General features: G+C 42.6%; 1 long non-coding RNA gene across 1 annotated transcript; it reads right to left on the bottom strand.

Annotated features, from left to right (window-relative positions):
- Positions 1 to 2,478: 2,478 nt before the first annotated feature.
- LOC101679088 lies at positions 2,479 to 5,103 on the bottom strand. The gene is made up of 3 exons (XR_201407.3): positions 5,050 to 5,103; positions 4,822 to 4,949; positions 2,479 to 3,372 (listed from the first exon to the last, which is right to left on the bottom strand). It is a non-coding gene; the product is annotated as an uncharacterized LOC101679088 (long non-coding RNA).
- Between the last annotated feature and the right edge of the window lie 13,622 nt (positions 5,104 to 18,725).

Below are 18,725 nucleotides of genomic sequence, written 5' to 3'. Positions count from 1 at the left end.
TATCTTTATAACTTTGTCAAAGGACTCAACTTTCCAAAGATAAAGGAGTATTAAAACTGGTTTATATAAAGAGGTAGTATTAATTGGGGAAAGAGGATTACCTGAGGCTTACTTCCATAAGAGTATTTAAAAGAAAGAAAGAAAGAAAGAAAGAAAGAAAGAAAGAAAGAAAGAAAGAAAGAAAAACACAGATATATGTATCAAAAAGTTTGGGGCGCCTGGGTGGCTCAGTGGGTTAAGCCACTGCCTTCGGCTCAGGTCATGATCCCAGGGTCCTGGGATTGAGCCCCGCATCGGGCTCTCAGCAGGGAGCCTGCTTCCTCCTCTCTCTCTGCCTGCCTCTCTGCCTGCTTGTGATCTCTGTCTGTCAAATAAATAAATAAAATCTTTTTTTTTTAAAAAGTTTAAGTTAAAAGATTAGCATGGAATTTTTGTGTTGAACCTCTCGCTGTAATGGTAAATAGGTTAAAATTTTTAAAAATTAAGAATGAGAATAGTGGGAACAGATTAAAAATAAAAGTTGTATCTATGAAATACACAGGATTTTAGAGCATTGCAAGGAGCTTAATATCTTCCTTTCCCCTGATATTGGGGTTTTACTGTTTTATGGGGACCCTGTGGTGGTTGTCTTCTTTTCTTTCTTTCTTTTTTTTTTTTTGGCTGGCTTTCTTGGGGTGGGGCCTGCCATGCTGTTTTTCAGGCAGTCTTGCTTGAGTCCTCCTGCCCCCTTTCAACGGGATGGGCTTTTGTTCTCTAGAGGAATTTTTTTCCCCTTGGAAGCTTTTTGTGGTTCTTTGGAGGTTTAGAGGAATGCAAACTGCACCCAGACCCCCATCTCAGAGAGAAGCCTCAATCTCTTCCCTTCTGGGTGGTCCAGAACCCACAGACTCTCCCTCTGTCACCATCCACCAGCAGAGCACATCCCTAGGCACCATCTTAGGAGTAGCAGGAGCTCCTGCTTGTCTTTGTACCCCTGTGTTACCAAAACCATTAGCAATATTGGTCCAGGGAGCCTGCTTCCAGTGGTTGCCTTTGCTGGGCTGTTGTTTGGGCATGTCCAGACCGCCAGAGATATCCCAACCAGAGATAGCGTGGTGAGATTTTTATGCCCCATCTTCTGGCCTGGGAGTGTTCAGATCCTTGGCTGGTCCTAGAGACCACAGGCTAGCACCTGCATGGACCTCTTTCAGTGTGGAGAGTGCCTGGTCGTGCAGTGAGTGTGCAGAGTGCAAAAGGCTGTGGTTCGAGAGAGTGCAGGCTGGCATCCACACATACCCTCTCATGTGTGCCCAGTGCCTCAGGACCATGGCCTGGAGGCTTGACCACATTCTGTCTGGCATGGGTGGTCACCAGAGGTGGCCGCCCTGGATCCCTATGCTTTAGCCTGTGTCCATGACTGGCTGATTCTACCAGTTGCCCTTTAAGATCTTTTGCTTTTGTTGAGTGCTTTTAACCAGACTCCAAGTTCATGCTGTTCTCCAATCACAGGACACTCTCATACTGGGGTACTACTTTCCAATGGGTTGCTTCTGGTGACCCTCCCCTTCTGTTTATCCTCTGATAACAGTCTGATCCTTCAAAACTCCACTTTACCTGACCACTGGTGTCTTCTGTCCCCATAGGGATCCAGAATTGTATAATCCTACATCTAAGGCTGATTTCATGGATATCTAGAGTGTTCTGGTAGATTATCAACTCCCTTTAGGGGACCAATTGAAACAGCATCTCCTAATTCTCTGCCATCTTGTCCCTTTCCTTCGTTATTGATTCTTTCAAAGAAACAGTTTCTAGTTTTGTTTATGTGTTCTACTGTATATCTAGTTTCTAATTTATTGATCTCTGCTCTAATCTTGATTATTTCCCTTCTTGTGTGTGGGGTTGGCCTAATTTGTTGTTGATTATCCAGTTTCTCAAGGTGTAAAGACAGCTGCTGTTTTACAAATTTTTATTTTTTCTTTTTGGATTGAGGCTTGGATCACCATGCATTTTCCCTTTAGGACCACCCTTGTCGTATCCCATAGGTTTTGGACCAATATGTCCTCATTCTCATTAGTTTCCTTGAATTGTTTAAGTTCTTCCTTGATTTCCTGGTTGATCCAAACATCCTTGGGCAGGAGGTCTTTAGCTTCCAAGTGTTGGAATTCCTTCCAAACTTTTTCTTGTGGTTGAGCACCAGTTTCAAAGACTTGTGGTCTGAGAATATGCAATGAATAATCTCGATCTACTGGTATTGAGTCCTGATTTTTTACCCAATATGTGGTCTATGCTAGAGAAACGTGCACTCAAGAAGAATGAGTTCTTCTAGAGTGTTCTGTGTATATCTGTGAGGTTCTTCTTGTCCAATGCATCATTGAAAGCTCTTGTATCTTTCTTGATTTTCAGTTGGATGATCTTACTATTGTTGAGTGGCATGTTAAGATCTGCTACAATTAATGTATTCATATCAATATGACTCTTTATTTTGATTAACAGTTGGGCTTATGTAGTTGGCTTCTCCCATATTAGGGGCATAAATATTTACAATTGTTAGAAATTCTTGGTGCATAGAGCATTTAACAATGATATAATGTCCTTCTGTATTTCTAACTACAGTCTTTGACTTATAATCTGATTCATCTGATATGATAAATGCTGCCCCAGTTGTCATGTGAGGCCTGTTGGCATTAAAGATGTTTCTCCTTTCCTTCTCTTTCAGTGTGGATAAAACTTTCAGTTCCAAAAGTGTCTCTTATAGACAAGGTATGGATGGAGCCTCTTGTTTAATCCAATCTGCAAGCCAATGCCATTTTATGGGAGCATTTAGACTGTTCACATGGGAAGTGATTATTGAAAGACAGGTTTTTATTGACATCACGTTTCATGTGAAGACCTTGCTTCTATAGATTGTGTAAAATTCTGCTCTATGTCATTTTGGGTTCTTTCTATGTTTATAGAAGCCTTCTTAATATTTCTCGAAGTGGTAGCTTTGTGGTAATATGTTCTTTTAAACATAGCCAGTCTTGGAATTTATATCTCCGTCTATTTTCAACATCAATCTTGGAGAAGGAAATGGTCAACGAATGTGTTTTTCCAATCCCAATTTCGAATTGAGTTTGCTATATCAAAGGAAATAGCAATTCACTGAACTCTGAGAACCAGCTGCGCACAGCAGATAAGACTCACTTAATATTTCCTTGTAGCAATGAGGCTGCACTTGTAAGCCTATGGGTTGAAGTCCAAGGAATTTGAACTCGATTGACAGGGAAGATAAATCCCAGCATCTTGCAGCACAAGGCCCTGCGCCTGGAATGGATGGGGACCTAAATCTGCCTGGGGCTGAAGTCACAAATGGTAATGGACACCTGGTCAGGGCCAGAAAAATCAGGCACCCACCTAGAAGACACAAAAGCCATGTATGCCCCTTGAGTGTTTAAGTGGCAGCTGGGTGTTACTAAAAGACCTGAAACTCAACAGCACTCTGACTATGCCCACAAGTTTCTAGGTTGGAGAGCCTCAGCTTGACTCGGAAACTCAGCTCAAGGCTTCGGGTAGGGCTCCAAACTGCCATGAATTTGAATCCTGCCATTTTTGAAACAGAAACGCTGACGGTGGCATGGAGTGGTCTCTGACATCTAGGAAAGCACTAACGATTCTGGAGACTTGGTCAATATCAGAATGATCAGCTCAGAACTGCATGAGAGAATATGCAAACTAGATCCCTGCATTTCTTGGAGAATGTGAAAGCATTTTTGTGACTCAACTAATGAACAATGCCACAATGGCATGACAAGCCCCAACAGTCAAAAGCAGAAGTTAGAGCTTCACTCTTATGCTGGCCTTCTTGTCAGCTTTCTGGGCATGGCTCCAAAAAGCATTCCAGTGGACCCCCATGGACAGCCTCAAAGAAGTTGGAACCCTATTTCTTTGAAAGTATGTGTGGATTCATAGGGAATGTTCCATGTGCTTAGCTCTGATGAATAGGCCTGTCTAGCATGAAACTTGCAACAAACATCTCACTTCCTGGAGATAGACAGGTTCTTAGGGCACATGTCTATATATAAGGAGTGTATGTATATCTATTTTGCTCTAAGAAGAAGCATGGTAGAGAAAGCTTTTATCAACTGATAGCTTTCCAGTAGCTAGAAGCCTTTTCCCTAGTATGTGGGAAAGCATAAGGTAGGTGCCGTCAACGTGTCCCTTAGAAAAGGCCCTGTTAAGAATCCTTCAATGGGCTATTATCTTTCCTGAAGTGTTTCCAAACATATGTCCAGAAGCACAAGGAAGTAGCCATAAACTTAAATCCTGAAGCCCAATTCCAGGGCAAATGGAGCTGTATACTAACATCTTGTTTCTTATGGTGGAAGAAGTTTCAAAATACGTGTATGGAAGGGAAAGGAAGGGGCCATGTCCTTATCTCTTAAAACATGTCTGGGAGTAGTGAATGGATGAGAGTTTCCAAGTAGTCATTGTAAGTGTCAAGCTGGTCAGTGACAAATCTAAGGAATAGGCCATTGTGTTAACTCTGGAAACACCACTGTGGAAAAGTGTAGTTCATCATACAGCTTCCATTGTCCAGCTGAAAGAAACCTCTTCAAAGGTGTGTTCAAAGCCAAAACAAGGTGGCATATGCTGATCTCAGAGAAACAAACCTCTGCGGGGTGCCACAGTCATCCTAAAGAGATGTCTGCAAATGTATGTATGAAAGCGTACAGGGAAGTTTCATCTCTTTCAGTCCAGTGACCACAGTGTCAGTCAAACTATTTCAAGAAACAACACCTTCCTGAAGATAGGAGCCTTTCAGAAAGGGCATGTGAGGACATATGGAAAATGAAGTCCACTTACCTCTGGGAAACATGTTTGTGACGAATGCAACTTTCAAGGGATACATTGGTCCATGAAGAGAGGAGCAATTCCTAGTGAATCGGGGGAAGTATATGACAATGTGACCCAGGAATCTCTGAGATACAACCCTGTAGAAGAATCATCCATTCAGCTTACAATGTAACTGTTGAAGAGAGAAGCATTTTCAGTGTGCATGTGACAGCACTGGCACAGTGTCATAATACTTACCTAGGGAAATGAAGTCTGTGGACAAGGCAAGCAGCCCCTCACATCCTCATTCCTGTAAGACAAGAGCGTTTTGCAATCTCTAAGCAAATAGCCACCAACTGAACACTGAAAACCTGTTGCAGCTGCGTGCAACAGAAAACATTCACCTAACATTTTGGGGTAGCAACAAAGGTGCACTTGCAAACCTATAGGTAGGAAGACCTGAGGAATTTGAATTCCATTTACAGGGAAGATAAAAACCCAGCATCTTACAGCATGAGGCCCTGTGCCTCAAATGGATGGGGCCCCACGACTTCCCCAAACCTAGGGCAGAAAGCACAAATGGTCCTGGACTATTGCACATAGCCTTAACAATCAGACATCCACTGAGAAGGCACACAAGCCATGTGTGAGTCATGTGGGAGTGGGGTGTTATAAAAAGACCTGAAATTCTACAACATTCTTACCATGCCTCCGAGTCCAACACTTCTAAGAGGCAGACCCTCCTCCTTACTCCAAAATTTAGCTCAAGTCTTCAGGTTGGACTCCAAATGGCCATGAATTTGAACCCTATAGTTTTTGTAACAGGAACACTAATGCTGGCATGGAGAGGTCCCTAACATTTGGGAAAGCACAATTGATTCTGGAGACTTGGTGAATATCGGAGTGATCAGCTAAGCATGAGAGAACGTGTTACCTGGATCCCTGCATTGCCTCTAGAACATGAAAGTGTTTTAATGACTCAACTAGCAAACAATGCCACAATGGTATGACCAGACCCAACAGTCAAAAGCAGAAGCTAGAGCTTCACCATGACTGGTCCTTGGCTCAGCTCTTGGGACATGTCTCCACACAGCCTTCCAGGGGAACCCTATGGTCAGCCACAAAGAAGTGGAACCCTAGCTCTTTCACAGGTATGTATAGATTCATAGACAATGTTCCATGTGTTTAGTTCTGAGGAATGGGCCTGTCTAGCATGGAACTTGCAACAAACATCTCATTTCATGGAGACAGAAAGGTTCTCACTGCACGTGTCTATATAATAGGAGTGTATGTATATCTATTTCACTCTAAGAAGAAGTAGCATAGAGGAAGCTTTGTTCAACTGATAGCTTTACAGTAGCTAGAAGCCTTTTCCCTAGTATGAGGGAAAGCATGAGTTATGTGCCATCAATGTGTAACTTAGAAAAAGCCCTGTCATGGATCCATCATTCTGCTATCATCTTTCCTGAAGCTGTTTCCAAACGTATGTGCAGAAGCACAAGGGTTGAGCCATAGGCTTAAAACCTGAGGCACAATTCCGGGGAAATGGAGCTGTATACTAACATCTTGTTTCACGATGGTGGAAGAAGTTTCAAAATAGGCATATGGAAGGGAAAAGAAGAGGCCATGTCCTTATCTCTGACTAACAAGTCTGCGAGTAGGAAACGTTGCACGGATGTGTGTTTCCAGTACTCGTTGTAAGTGTCAAGCCGGTCTGCAGCAAACCTAAGGAACTGGCCATTGACTTATATCTGGAAATATCACTATGGGAAAATGTAGTTCATAATACAGCTTCAACTCCCCAGAAGAAAGAAGTCTTTCCAAAGTTCTGTGTGAAAGCCAAGACAATGTGCCATATGTTGCTCTCATAGACACTAACCTCTGTGGGGTGCCACGGTCAACCTAAAGAAGTCTCTGCACATGTATGTATGGAAGCATAAAGGGTAGTGCCATCTCTTTCAGTCCAGGGACCACAGTGTAGGGTAAACTTATATCAAAGTATGGTTTACCCAGTGTGGGTAAACTTATTTCAACTTCCTGAAGATAGAAGCATTTCAGAAAGGGCATGCAAGAACCTATGGAAAATGACATACACTCACCTGTGGGAAACGCATCTGTGAGGAATGAAGAGGTCCCTGACATCTTGGAAAGCACTAAAGATTCTGGAGACTTGGTCAATGTCAGAGTGATCAGCTAAGAACCAGGAAAAAGAATGTGTCACCTGGATCCCTGCATTCCCTCGAGAATGTGAAAGCGTTTTGGTGACTTATCTAGTGAACTTCAAGAAAGAATGTATCACCTGGATCCCTGCATTTCCTCAAAAATGTGAAAGTGTTTTAGTGACTCAACTAGTGAACAATGCCACAATGATATGATCTGCCCTGACAGTCAAAGGCCAAAGCTAGAGCCTCACCCTGATGCTGGCCCGCCATTCAGCTCTTCCTCCACACACCTACCTAGTGGACCCCTATGGTCAGCCACAAGGAAGTTTGAACCCTAGTCCTTTAAAAGTATGTGTGGATACACAGGTAATGCCCATGTACTTAGCTCTGAGAAATATGCCTGACTATCATGGAATTTATAACAAACATATTGTTTCATGGAGATACAAGCATTTTCAGGGTATGTATGGAAACATAAGGAGAGTAAGTCTATTTGCTTCAATCTAAGAAGAAACACAGTAGATGAAGCTTCTGTCAATTGTTAACTTTCCAGTAGCTAAAACCTTGATCATAGTATGTGTGAATGCCTAAGGGAGGTGCCATAATGTGTCCCATAGAAAAGGTGCTGTGGAGGATCTGTCAATCGGCTAACATCTTCTTTCCTGAAGCTAGCATTTCCAAATGTATGTACAGAAGCACAAGGAAAGAGCCATATGCTTAAAATCTGAGGCACCAATCCAAGATGAATGGAGCTGCACACTAACATCTTGTTTCCTGACTGTGGAAGCAGACTCAAAATAGAGGTCTGGAAGGCAAAGGAAGAGACCATGTCATTAACTCTGGGAAACAATTCTCAGGGAAATTTTCCACAGAACTTTTCCAAGTTGTCATTGTAAGTGTCAAGCCAGTCTGTATGCTTAAGGAACAGACGGTTAACTTATCTCAGGAAACACCACTGTGGGGAAATGTGGTTCATCATACAGCTGCCACTGTGCAGAAGAAAGAAACCATTCCCAGGTGTGTGTCAAAGCAAAATCAAAAGGCCATATGCTGATCTCTGAGAAACAAACGTGTGTGGGGTGCCACAGTCAACCTCTAGAAGTGTATGCATGTATGCGTGTACGTGTGGACACGTAAAGGAACATGCCATCTTCTGGAGTCTAGTGACCACAATGTTGGTAAGACTGTCTTTCGAATAACCACTTCCTCCTGAAGATAGAAGCCTTTCAGAAAGGGCTTGCGTGAACATATGGATAATTACATCCTCTTAGCATATGCCCAGTGTGTGTGTGAGATTCATATGATGAATTCCTGTGGTAAATATGTGGTGATGTGAGGCATGGGTGAGGGGTTGAGTTGTGGCATGTAGGCAGTATATGCATAGTGTGTGGCTGCTGTCTGTGGGGTGATTTTTTTGTTGCTTGTGGAGTGTGTGTGAGGGAAATAGGTGACATGATTGTCTATAGGTGAGTGTAGTGTGTTTGCGGTGAGGTGGTGCTTTTGTTTTTTTATGGGTGGTGTGTGTTGGAGATATGTGTTTTGTGTGGAATAGGTGTAGAGGGTGGGAGCATAGGGTGGTGTGTGCCGCCTCAATGATGTGGGTAGGTGCATGTGTTCTATATGTTGTCTGTGTCATGTCTATATTGTTTGTGATGTACATGCAAAAATTGGGTCAATGATGAGTGGTATGAATTGGTTGGATGTGTGTTATACAAGGGGTTTTGGCATGGGGTGTGTCTTGTATTTTTGTTGGGCATAGTTTCTATGGCATTGGGTGTGTGCTTGTGCTGTAGGGATGGCGTGTGTTGGAGGTGTGATGTGTTGAGGGAAGTGTTCCCTATGTTTGCTGTCCTTCTGGTGTGTGTGTGTGCTATGAGTGCTGTATGTAATGTTCATGGGTCTTCATGGTACATGTGTGTGTGGTGTATGGGTGGTACCTGTCTCTTGGTGACTTACCCATGTTGGTGTTGTAGATGTGGTGTGACTCTTCTGGGTATTATGTGTGCCGCTTCTGGAATTTTTTGGTGGTGTGCGTGTTTGGCCTCATTGTGACATTTTGGGGGTCGTGTATTGTGCCTGTGTAGTGGTGTGGTGCCTGTGTGTGTGTGGCATGGGTGCTGGGTATTTAGTATTGGTGGAGCGCATGCCTGTAGGCTTTGTGTGTGTGTCTGGCCATGTGTGTATGTGACATACATGTTGTGTGTGTGAGAGGTATGTGTGATGTATTTATGAGGTCTAGGGGAGGGGAATGGGTCATCCATGAAGTTGGAGTGTTGTGTCTGTCATGCATGTGAGTTTCGGTAGGATATGGGCTGTGTGTGCCTCTATGTGTTTGTCTGTAACACTGATGCTCCATGCAGATGATATATATGTGTAGATTATATGGGGCGTTTTGTGTGTGACTGTGCTGGATATGAGGTCAATGAAATGTGTGTGTATGGTGTATGTCTGCTGTGTATGGTTTTGGATGGGTGTGTGTAGAGTAGGTGTGCAGCATGCCTTCTGTGTTTTGCACGCATTGTGTGTGAGTGCTTGTGGTGTGTCGTGAGCTTGGGGAGTGTTTTCTATATATCTCTGATAGGCGTGTGCTATGTGTGTCCTGTGAGTTTTGGGTGTGGTGTATGTTGTATCTGGGCACTGAATGTGGTGATGGGATGGTCATATGCATTCATGTGTGTGTGGTGCAGGTGTGCTGTGTGTGGTGTATGTGTCTTCTGTGTGTTTTCTGTGTGATGTGTGAATGCAGTGTAAATATGTGTGTTCTATGTAGTAGTGGTGTGCTTATGGTGTATGTCTAGTATGGGTGTGCTCTCTTGGTAGTGTATGAGTGTATGTTGAATGTGTGTTGTGTGTTCTATTGGTGCGTTGTTGGCAGGCTATGGGTTGTGCATGGTGTGTATGTGTAGTTGGTGCTGTTGACATGTGATGGAATACATCAGTGTACATGGATTTCATGGAGCCTGTAGGGTGCGCCTTGGTATGTGTTATATGCAGCAAGGGAGGTCATGTGTTTGGTGATTGTACAGGTAATCATCAGTGCACTGACACAGTACCTTCTGCAGTGCCTGCAGAGGGTTGGAAGACCATAATTTTTGTGAGGATATCAGACACCAATTATGGTCACTGCGACAGGAAAAAAGCGAGAATTTGTCAAAATCTGGGACGATTCTGTGTGAGTGAGAGCTCCAAGACACCTGACTATGAGCCAAGATACAGTTCAAAATATGGAAGGTTATGGGAGTGCCTATGAAGAGGATCCACACAGGAAAGGAAACAAATGGAAAAATCAACCTGGGAAGGAGAGAACTAAGTTTGCTTCCCTTCACCCCAGGAAGGAAGCCAACTCCCATCCAAACTGCTCATTTGGCCTACACACAAATGTTTCCTCCTGAGCCTCTTCAGACACCTGAAGTTTCTGGATGTCCCAGGTGTTCTGAAACCCAGTTTGGAGGGGCCTTGCATTCAACATTAAGCACAGCCCTGAGAACTCTGTGGAAGTCTCCTCTTTCAAGGGAGCATATTGCTCTTAGATAGAGACACGGAATGATCCATAGGGATCCTATAGGTACAGATAAGGAGAAAAGGTGAGGAGCACCTTGTGGGTTCTGTGGGTTAAGTATCTGACTCTTTGTTGCAGCTGAGGTCATGATCTCATGAGTTGTGGGATGGAGCCACTTGTCCAGGTGCGTGCTCTGTGGGGAAACTACACGAAGAATCTCTCATTTTGCCCCTCTCCCAATTGATGCACCTTCTCCATCCCTCTCTCTCACAAAAAAACAACAGTGTTCTGAATGGAACCACTAGCCCAATCTCCCAAAGAGCTGGAATTTTCAGGACTAAAAAACACCTCTGGGCTCATGCAAAGGGAAATTTCCACTGGCTACACCAGAGTGTTGGTCAGCAAGAGGCTTCCATTCTTCTTTTAGAAATAGAGGGACAAAGTATGCCCTTGGAACTTTCTCCTGCCCTTCAAGCCAGTGCCTGGAGATAGCAGTTGCTCAGGGGAAGCAGACAATTCCTCTCTATGGATGCTCTTGTGTCTGCAACTGGGCCTTCAGTCAATATTCACTGAATATGCGCTGAAAGAGCCCTCACCAGGACCAGCAGAATACTCTGTCTGCCCTCGCCATCTGGTCTTCAGAAGGGAGGCATTAGAGTGAGTCAAAGAATAGAGCCATCTGACCACCCATTCCAGCCCTTACTCCATGCAGTGAAGCAGCATGCAGTCACAAGAAGGAACACCAGATTTTTTGCCATATCTGACCCTGACAGCTCTCACTGAGCACAGGACCACGAGGGAAACTTGCCACCGACCACTGAGTGTTGGCTGTGTGAGTGACAGCTCTATATCCCACCAATGTGAACCAAAGAAAGGTTGGCATTTCAGTAAGCTTGGGAGAAGGGCTACAGGAGGGCCAATGTTGTCCATTCCAATGGGAATGAAATAACTCTGACAATTGTTTTAACTTTGTTTCCCTTTGCTACAGAGATGTGACCAGGTGTCTCTCAAAACCTCTGGCCCAGTCTCTGCTGCCATATTACAATCCCCTCTCCTTCCCAATGTCCATGTATTTCTGAGACCAAATTGCAAGGGATCCTGGGGCCCAAACTAATGCACAGGCCCAAGGGTTCAGCCAGACTCCCAGGTTAAAGGAGAGAATAAAGCTATGAGATATGGGATCCAAATGGCCTCAAGACTGAAGCTAGTGTGGAAGGAGATCCAGTGGGTGGAAGTGGATACAGAGGGCCAGAGTTCCTCAGTAGAGATGAGACTGTGATAATGTCAGAAAGGAAATGACTAGCAAGCACACTTTCCTAGTGAGTTCGCCATATCAGGAATAAAAAAACAGCTGTGCCTGGACAAAGGGACCCTCCATTTGCTCCACCTGAGTGTCTTGTCAGCAAGAAATCTGAATTCTATTTGCTGAATGAGAGAGAAAACATCTGGCCTTGGCTCCATTTCCTGTCCTTCTGATCAGTGGTTACAGGTAGGAGTGGCTCAGGGAGAGCAGGGGTGCTTTGGGCAGTGACTCTCAAGTGTTTTGAATGGGCACTCAACCAGGCAAGGCCTCTTTCTGAACAGGCCATGCTGATAAGCATTCTGAGCAGGGGTAAGCTATCTTTTCTTTGTAATGAAGGCATGTAAAAAATCCTGCAGAGAGAGACAACCCAAGTATGTATCAGCAGGCTGACACCAGTCAAGCAAGAAGCAGGTGTGTGTGTGTGTGTGTGTGTGTGTGTGTGCTTCTTTGTTCATTATATGAGGAGAGTATGTTACCGGTGGTCATGTTCGTGGAGTGTGTGTAACTGTGTGTGTGTAGTGGTGTTGATTCAGTATTATGAGTCTGACAGGTGGTCTGGCCTTTGAGGTGTATGTGTGGTTATATATAGGTGTGTTGAATAGGTGAGTGTATCTCTGTGCTAGAGTGTGTTGTTTGTGTGTGCAGTTCATAAGTCATACGTATATGGTGTGTATCTTGTGTGTTGTATGTGGGGTTGCTATGTAATGGAGATGTGTTAGGTATGGTGTATATTTGATGTTTATTTAGTGTATAAGGGTCATGTGGTATATAGTGTGTATGTATGCTATATATGCAATATGTCTTTGGGGTATGTGTTGTATGTGGTGTTTGTTACTTTGTTCCTGCTATATGTGCAGTGAAGTTTTGTGAACTATGTTTGCTGAGTTTGATGTGTCTGTGGTGTGTGTGTGTGTGTGTGTGTGTGTGTGTGTGTGTATGGCTTGTTGCCTTTCTATGTGGTCTCTGTGTGGTATGCTTCCGGGTGATGCATGTTGTGACTGGTGAATCATGGTGTGTGTATGGTGTTTGTGTTGTGTATGCTCAGTGGACTTTTTAGTGGGCTAACTATCGTGAATTTCTCATATATGTGGGGTGTCTGTTGCTATGTGACCTGTGCATGTGTAGTGTATGCATTTCATTTACACTGTTTGTGTAGGGTACATTGAATTGTGTAAAGTATGGATGTGTGTGTGGGTTTGGTGTGGTTTCCATGTATGCATTTGGTGTATGTCTGGTGTGTGTGTGAGATTAATATGATGAATTCCTGGGGTACATGTGTGGTTATGTGAGGTGTGGGTGAGTGGCAGAGTTGTGGCATGTAGGCAGTGTATGCAGGGTGTGTGGGTGCTGTATGTGTGGTGATTTCTTTGTTACCTGTGGAGTGTGTGTGAGGGGAATGGGTGGCATGATTGTCTATACCTGTGTGTAGTGTTTGTGGTGTGGTGGTGCCTTTGTGTTTCTATGGGTGCTGTGCATTGGAGATATGTGTTGTGTGTGGAATAGGTGAAGTGAATGTGCAATGAAGAAATCAAACACTCTCTCTTTGCAGATGACATGATATTTTATATGGAAAACCCAAAAGACTCCACCACCAAACTGCTAGAGCTCATACAGCAATTCAGTAATGTGGCAGGATACAATGTCAATGTACAGAAATCAGTGGCTTTCTTATACACTAACAATGAAAATACAGAAAGGGAAATTAGAGAATCGATTCCGTTTACTATAGCACCAAGAACCATAAGATACTGGGAACCAACCGAACCAAAGAGGTAAAAGATCTGTACTTGAGGAACTGAAGAACACTCATGAAAGAATTCAAAGAAGACACTAAAACATGGATCAGAATAAACATTATTAAAATTTCTATACTGCTTAGAGCAATCTATACTTTCTTTTTTTAATTAATTTATTTATTTTCAGAAAAACAGTATTCATTATTTTTTCACCACATCCAGTGCTCCATTCAATCCGTGCCCTCTATAATACCCACCACCTGGTACCCGAACCTCCCACCCCTCCTGCCACTTCAAACCCCTCAGATTGTTTTTCAGAGTCCATAGTCTCTCATGATTCACCTCCCCTTCCAATTTACCCCAACTCCCTTCTCCTAACACCCCTTGTCCTCCATGCTATCTGTTATGCTCCACAAATAAGTGAAACCATATGATAATTGACCCTCTCTGCTTGACTTATTTCACTCAGCATAATCTCTTCCAGTCCCGTCCATATTGCTACAAAAGTTGGGTATTCGTCCTTTCTTTTTTTTTTAAATCTTTTTTTTAAGATTTGATTTATTTGACAGAGATTACAAGTAGGCAGAGAGGCAGGCAGAGAGAGAAAGGAGGAATCAGGCTCCCTGCTGAGCAGAGAGCCCGATGCGGAACTTGATCCCAGGACCTTGAGATCATGACCTGAGCCGAAGGCAGCGGCTTAACCCACTGAGCCACCCAGGTGCCCCCGGGTATTTGTCCTTTCTGATGGAGGCATAATACTCCATAGTGTATATGGACCACATCTTCCTTATCCATTCGTCCGTTGAAGGGCATCTTGGTTCTTTCCACAGTTTGGCAACCATGGCCATTGCTGCTATAAACATCAATGGGGTACAGATGGCCCTACTTTTCACGACATCTGTATCTTTGGGGTAAATACCCAGGAGTGCAATGGCAGGGTCATAGGGAACTTCTATTTTTAATTTCTTGAGGAATCTCCACACTGTTCTCCAAAGAGGCTGCACCAACTTGCATACCCACCAACAGTGGAAGAGGGTTCCCCTTTCTCCACATCCTCTCCAACACATGTTGTTTCCTGTCTTGTTAATTTTGGCCTTTTTAACTGGTGTAAGGTGATATCTCAATGTGGTTTTAATTTGAATCTCCCTGAGGACTAGTGACGATGAACATTTTTTCATGTGTCTGGTAGCCATTTGTATGTCTTCATTGGAGAAGTGTCTGTTCATATCTTCTGCCCATTTTTTGATGTTTGCCTGTTTCATGTGTGTTGAGTTTGAGGAGTTCATTATAGATCCTGGATATCAACCTTTTGTCTGTACTGTCATTTGCAAATATCTTCTCCCATTCCGTGGGTTGCCTCTTTGTTTTTTTGACTGTTTCCTTTGCTGTGCAGAAGCTTTTGATTTAATGAAGTCCCAAAAGTTTATTTTTGCTTTAGTTTCTTTTGCCTTTGGAGACATATCTTGAAAGAAGTTTCTGTGGCTGAAATCGACGAGATTACTGCCTATGTTCTCCTCTAGGAGTCTGATGGATTCCTGTCTCACATTGAGGTCTTTTATCCATTTTGAGTTGATCTTTGTGTACGGTGTAAGAGAATGGTCCAGTTTCGTTCTTCTACATATAGCTGTCCAGTTTTCCCAGCACCATTTATTTAAGAGACTGTCTTTTTTCCACTGTTATTTTTTCCTGTTTTGTCGAAGATTAATTGACCATAGAGTTGAGGGTCCATATCTGGGCTCTCTACTCTGTTCTACTGGTCTATGTGTCTGTTTTTATGCCAGTACCATGCTGTCTTGATGATCACAGATTTGTAGTAAAGCTTAAAATCAGGTAACGTGATGCCCCCAGCTTTATTTTTGTTTTTCAACCTTTCCTTAGCGATTTGGGGTCTCTTCTGATTCCATACAAATTTTTGGATTATTTGCTCCAGCTCTTTTTAGAATACCGGTGGAATTTTGATTGGAATAGCATTAAAATTATAGATTGCTGTAGGCAGTATAGACATTTTACCAATGTTTATTCTTCCAATCCAAGAGCATGGAATGGTCTTCCATCTTTTTGTGTCTTCAATTTCTTTCATGAGTGTTCTGTAATTGCTCGAGTACAGATCCTTTACCTCTTTGGTTAGGTTTATTCCCAGGTATCTTATAGTTCTTGGTGCTATAGTAAATAGAATCGATTCTCTAATTTCCCTTTCTGCATTTTCATTGTTAGTGTATAAGAAAGCCACTGATTTCTGCACATTGACTTTGTATCCTGCCACGTTGCAGGATGAGTTCCAGTAGTTTGGGGGTGGAGTCTTCTGGGTTTTCCATATAAAGAATCATGTCATCTGCGAAAAGAGAGAGTTTGACTTCTTCATTGACAATTTGGATACCTTTTATTTCTCTTTGTTGTCTGATTGCTGTTGCTAGGATTTCTAATACTATGTTGAACAAGAGTGGTAAACGTGGGCATCCTTGTCTTGTTCCTGATCTCAACGGGAAGGCTGCAAGCTTTTTCCCATGGAGGATGATATTTGCTGTTGGTCTTTCATAGATAGATTTTATGAAGTTCTGGAATGTTCCCACTATCCCTATACTTTGAAGCATTTTAATCAGGAACGAATTCTGGGTTTTGTCAAATGCTTTTTCTGCATCAACTGAGAGGACCATGTATTTCTTCTCTCTTCTCTTATTGGTTTGTTCTATCACATTGATTGATTTGCCAATGTTGAACCATCCTTGAAACCCAGGGGTGAATCCCACCTGGACATGGTGGATAATCTTTTTAATGTGCTGTTGGATCCTGATTGCTAGGATCTTGTTGAGAATCTTAGCATCCATATTCATCAGTGATATTGGTCTGAAATTCTCCTTTTTGGTAGGGTCGTTGCCTGGTTTGGGGATCAGGGTAATGCTGGCTTCATAGAAAGAGTTTCCATTTTTTGAAACAGCTTCAGGAGAATAGGTGTTATTTCCTCTTTGAAAGTTTGGTAGAATTCCCCAGGGAATCCGTCAGGTCCTGGGCTCTTGCCTTTTGGGAGGTTCTGGATTACTGCTTCAATCTCCTTACTAGATATTGGTCTATTCAGGTTGTCAATTTCTTCCTGGTTCAATTTTGGGAGTTTATAGTTTTCCAGGAATGCATCCATTTCACCTAGGTTGCTTAGCTTATTGGCATATAACTGTTGATAATAACTTCTGATGATTGTTTCTACTTCCTTGGTGTTTTTTGTGATCTCTCCCTTTTCATTCACAATTTTACTAATTTGAGCTTTCTCTCTTTTGTTTTGGATGAATGTGGCCAATGGTTTATCGATCTTATTGATTCTTTCAAAAGAACAGCTTCTAGTTTCATTGGTACATTCTACAGTATCTCTGGTTTCTACCTCATTGATCTCTGCTCTAATCTTGATTATTTCCCTTCTTACGTGTGGAGGTAGTTTGATTTGTTGTTGATTCTCCAATTCTTTAAGGTGTAGAGACAGCTGGTGTGTTCTGGATTTTTCAATTTTTTTGAGGGAGGCTTGGATAGCAATGTATTTCCCCCTTAGGACCGCCTTTGCTGTATCCCATAGGTTTTGGACCAAAGTGTCTTCATTCTTATTGGTTTCCATGAATTGTTTCAGTTCTTCTTTGATCTCCTGGTTGATCCAAGCATGCTTTTTTAAAAAAATTTTTATTAATTTATTTATTTTCAGAAAAACAGTATTCATTATTTTTGCACCACACCCAGTGCTCCATGCAATCCATGCCCTCTATAATACCCACCACCTGGTACCCCAACCTCCCACCCCCTCACCACTTCAAACCCCTCAGATTGTTTTTCAGAGTCCATCGTCTCTCATGATTCACCTCCCCTTCCAATTTACCCCAACTCCTTTCTCCTCTCTAACACCCCTTGTCCTCCAAATTTGTTATGCTCCACAAATAAGTGAAACCATATGATAATTGACTCTCTCTGCTTGACTGATTTCACTCAGCATAATCTCTTCCAGTCCCATCCATGTTGCTACAAAAGTTGGGTATTCATCCTTTCTGATGGAGGCATAATAGTCCATAGTGTATATGGACCACATCTTCCTTATCCATTTGTCCGTTGAAGGGCATCTTGGTTCTTTCCACAGTTTGGCGACTGTGGCCATTGCTGCTATAAACATTGGGGTACAGATGGCCCTTCTTTTCACGACATCTGTATCTTTGGGGTAAATACCCAGTAGTGCAATTGCAGGGTCATAGAGAAGTTCTATTTTTAATTTCTTGAGGAATCTCCAATCATTCTTAAGCAAGGTGTTCTTTAGCTTCCAGGTGTTTGAGTTCTCTCCAAACTTTTCCTTGTGATTGCACTCCAGTTTCAAAGCATTGTGATTTGAGAATATACAGGGAATAATCTCAGTCTTTTGGTATCGGTCGAGTCCTGATTTGTTACCCAGTATATCATCTATTCTGGAGAAGGTTCCATGTGCACTTGAGAAGAATGAGTATTCTGTTGTTTTAGGGTGGAATGTTCTGTAAATATGAGGTCCATTTGGTCCCATGTGTCATTCAATGCTCTTGTTTATTAATTTTCTGCTTGGATGATCTATTTCTGAGAGAGGCATGTTAAGGTCTTACTATTAATTTATTCATATCAATATGACTCTTTATCTTGATTAATAATTTTCTTATGTAATTGGCTGCTCCCACATTGGGGGCATAGATATTTATAATTGTTATATCATCTTGGTTGATAGTCCCTTTAAGGATTATGTAGTATCCTTCTGTATCTCTGACTATGATCTTTAGTTTAAAAATAATTTATTTGATATGAGAATCACTACCCCAGCCTTCTTTTGAAGCCCATTGGCATGAAAGATGCTTCTCCATCCCTTCACTTTCAGTCTGGGTGTATCTTTAGGTCAAAATGGGTCTCTTGTAGACAACATATGGGTGGGTCCTGTCATTTTATCTAATCTACAACCCTGTGCTGTTTTATGGGTGCATTTAGGCCATTCACATTGAGAGTGATTATTGAGAGATATGTTTTTATTGACATTGTGTTACCTTTGAAGTCTTTCTTTCTGTAGATTGTCTCTGTATTTCTGTTCAATGCTATTCTTAGGATTTTTCCTCTTTTATAGTACCCTCCCCCCTTAATATTTCCTGCAGTGTTGGCTTGGTGTTTGTATAGTCTTTTAAGCCTTGCCGCTCTTGGAAACTCTTTATCTCTCCACCCATTTTGAATGTCCGTCTTGCTGGATAAAGTATTCTTGG

The sequence above is a fragment of the Mustela putorius genome, unplaced genomic scaffold, assembly GCF_011764305.1.
Source record: "Mustela putorius furo isolate JIRA1106 unplaced genomic scaffold, ASM1176430v1.1 tig00003850_pilon_pilon_pilon, whole genome shotgun sequence".
In the NCBI taxonomy this organism is placed as follows: Eukaryota; Metazoa; Chordata; class Mammalia; order Carnivora; family Mustelidae; genus Mustela; species Mustela putorius.
The sequence above is the reverse complement of the archived record's forward strand: the minus strand, read 5'-3'. Positions and strand labels throughout refer to the sequence as shown.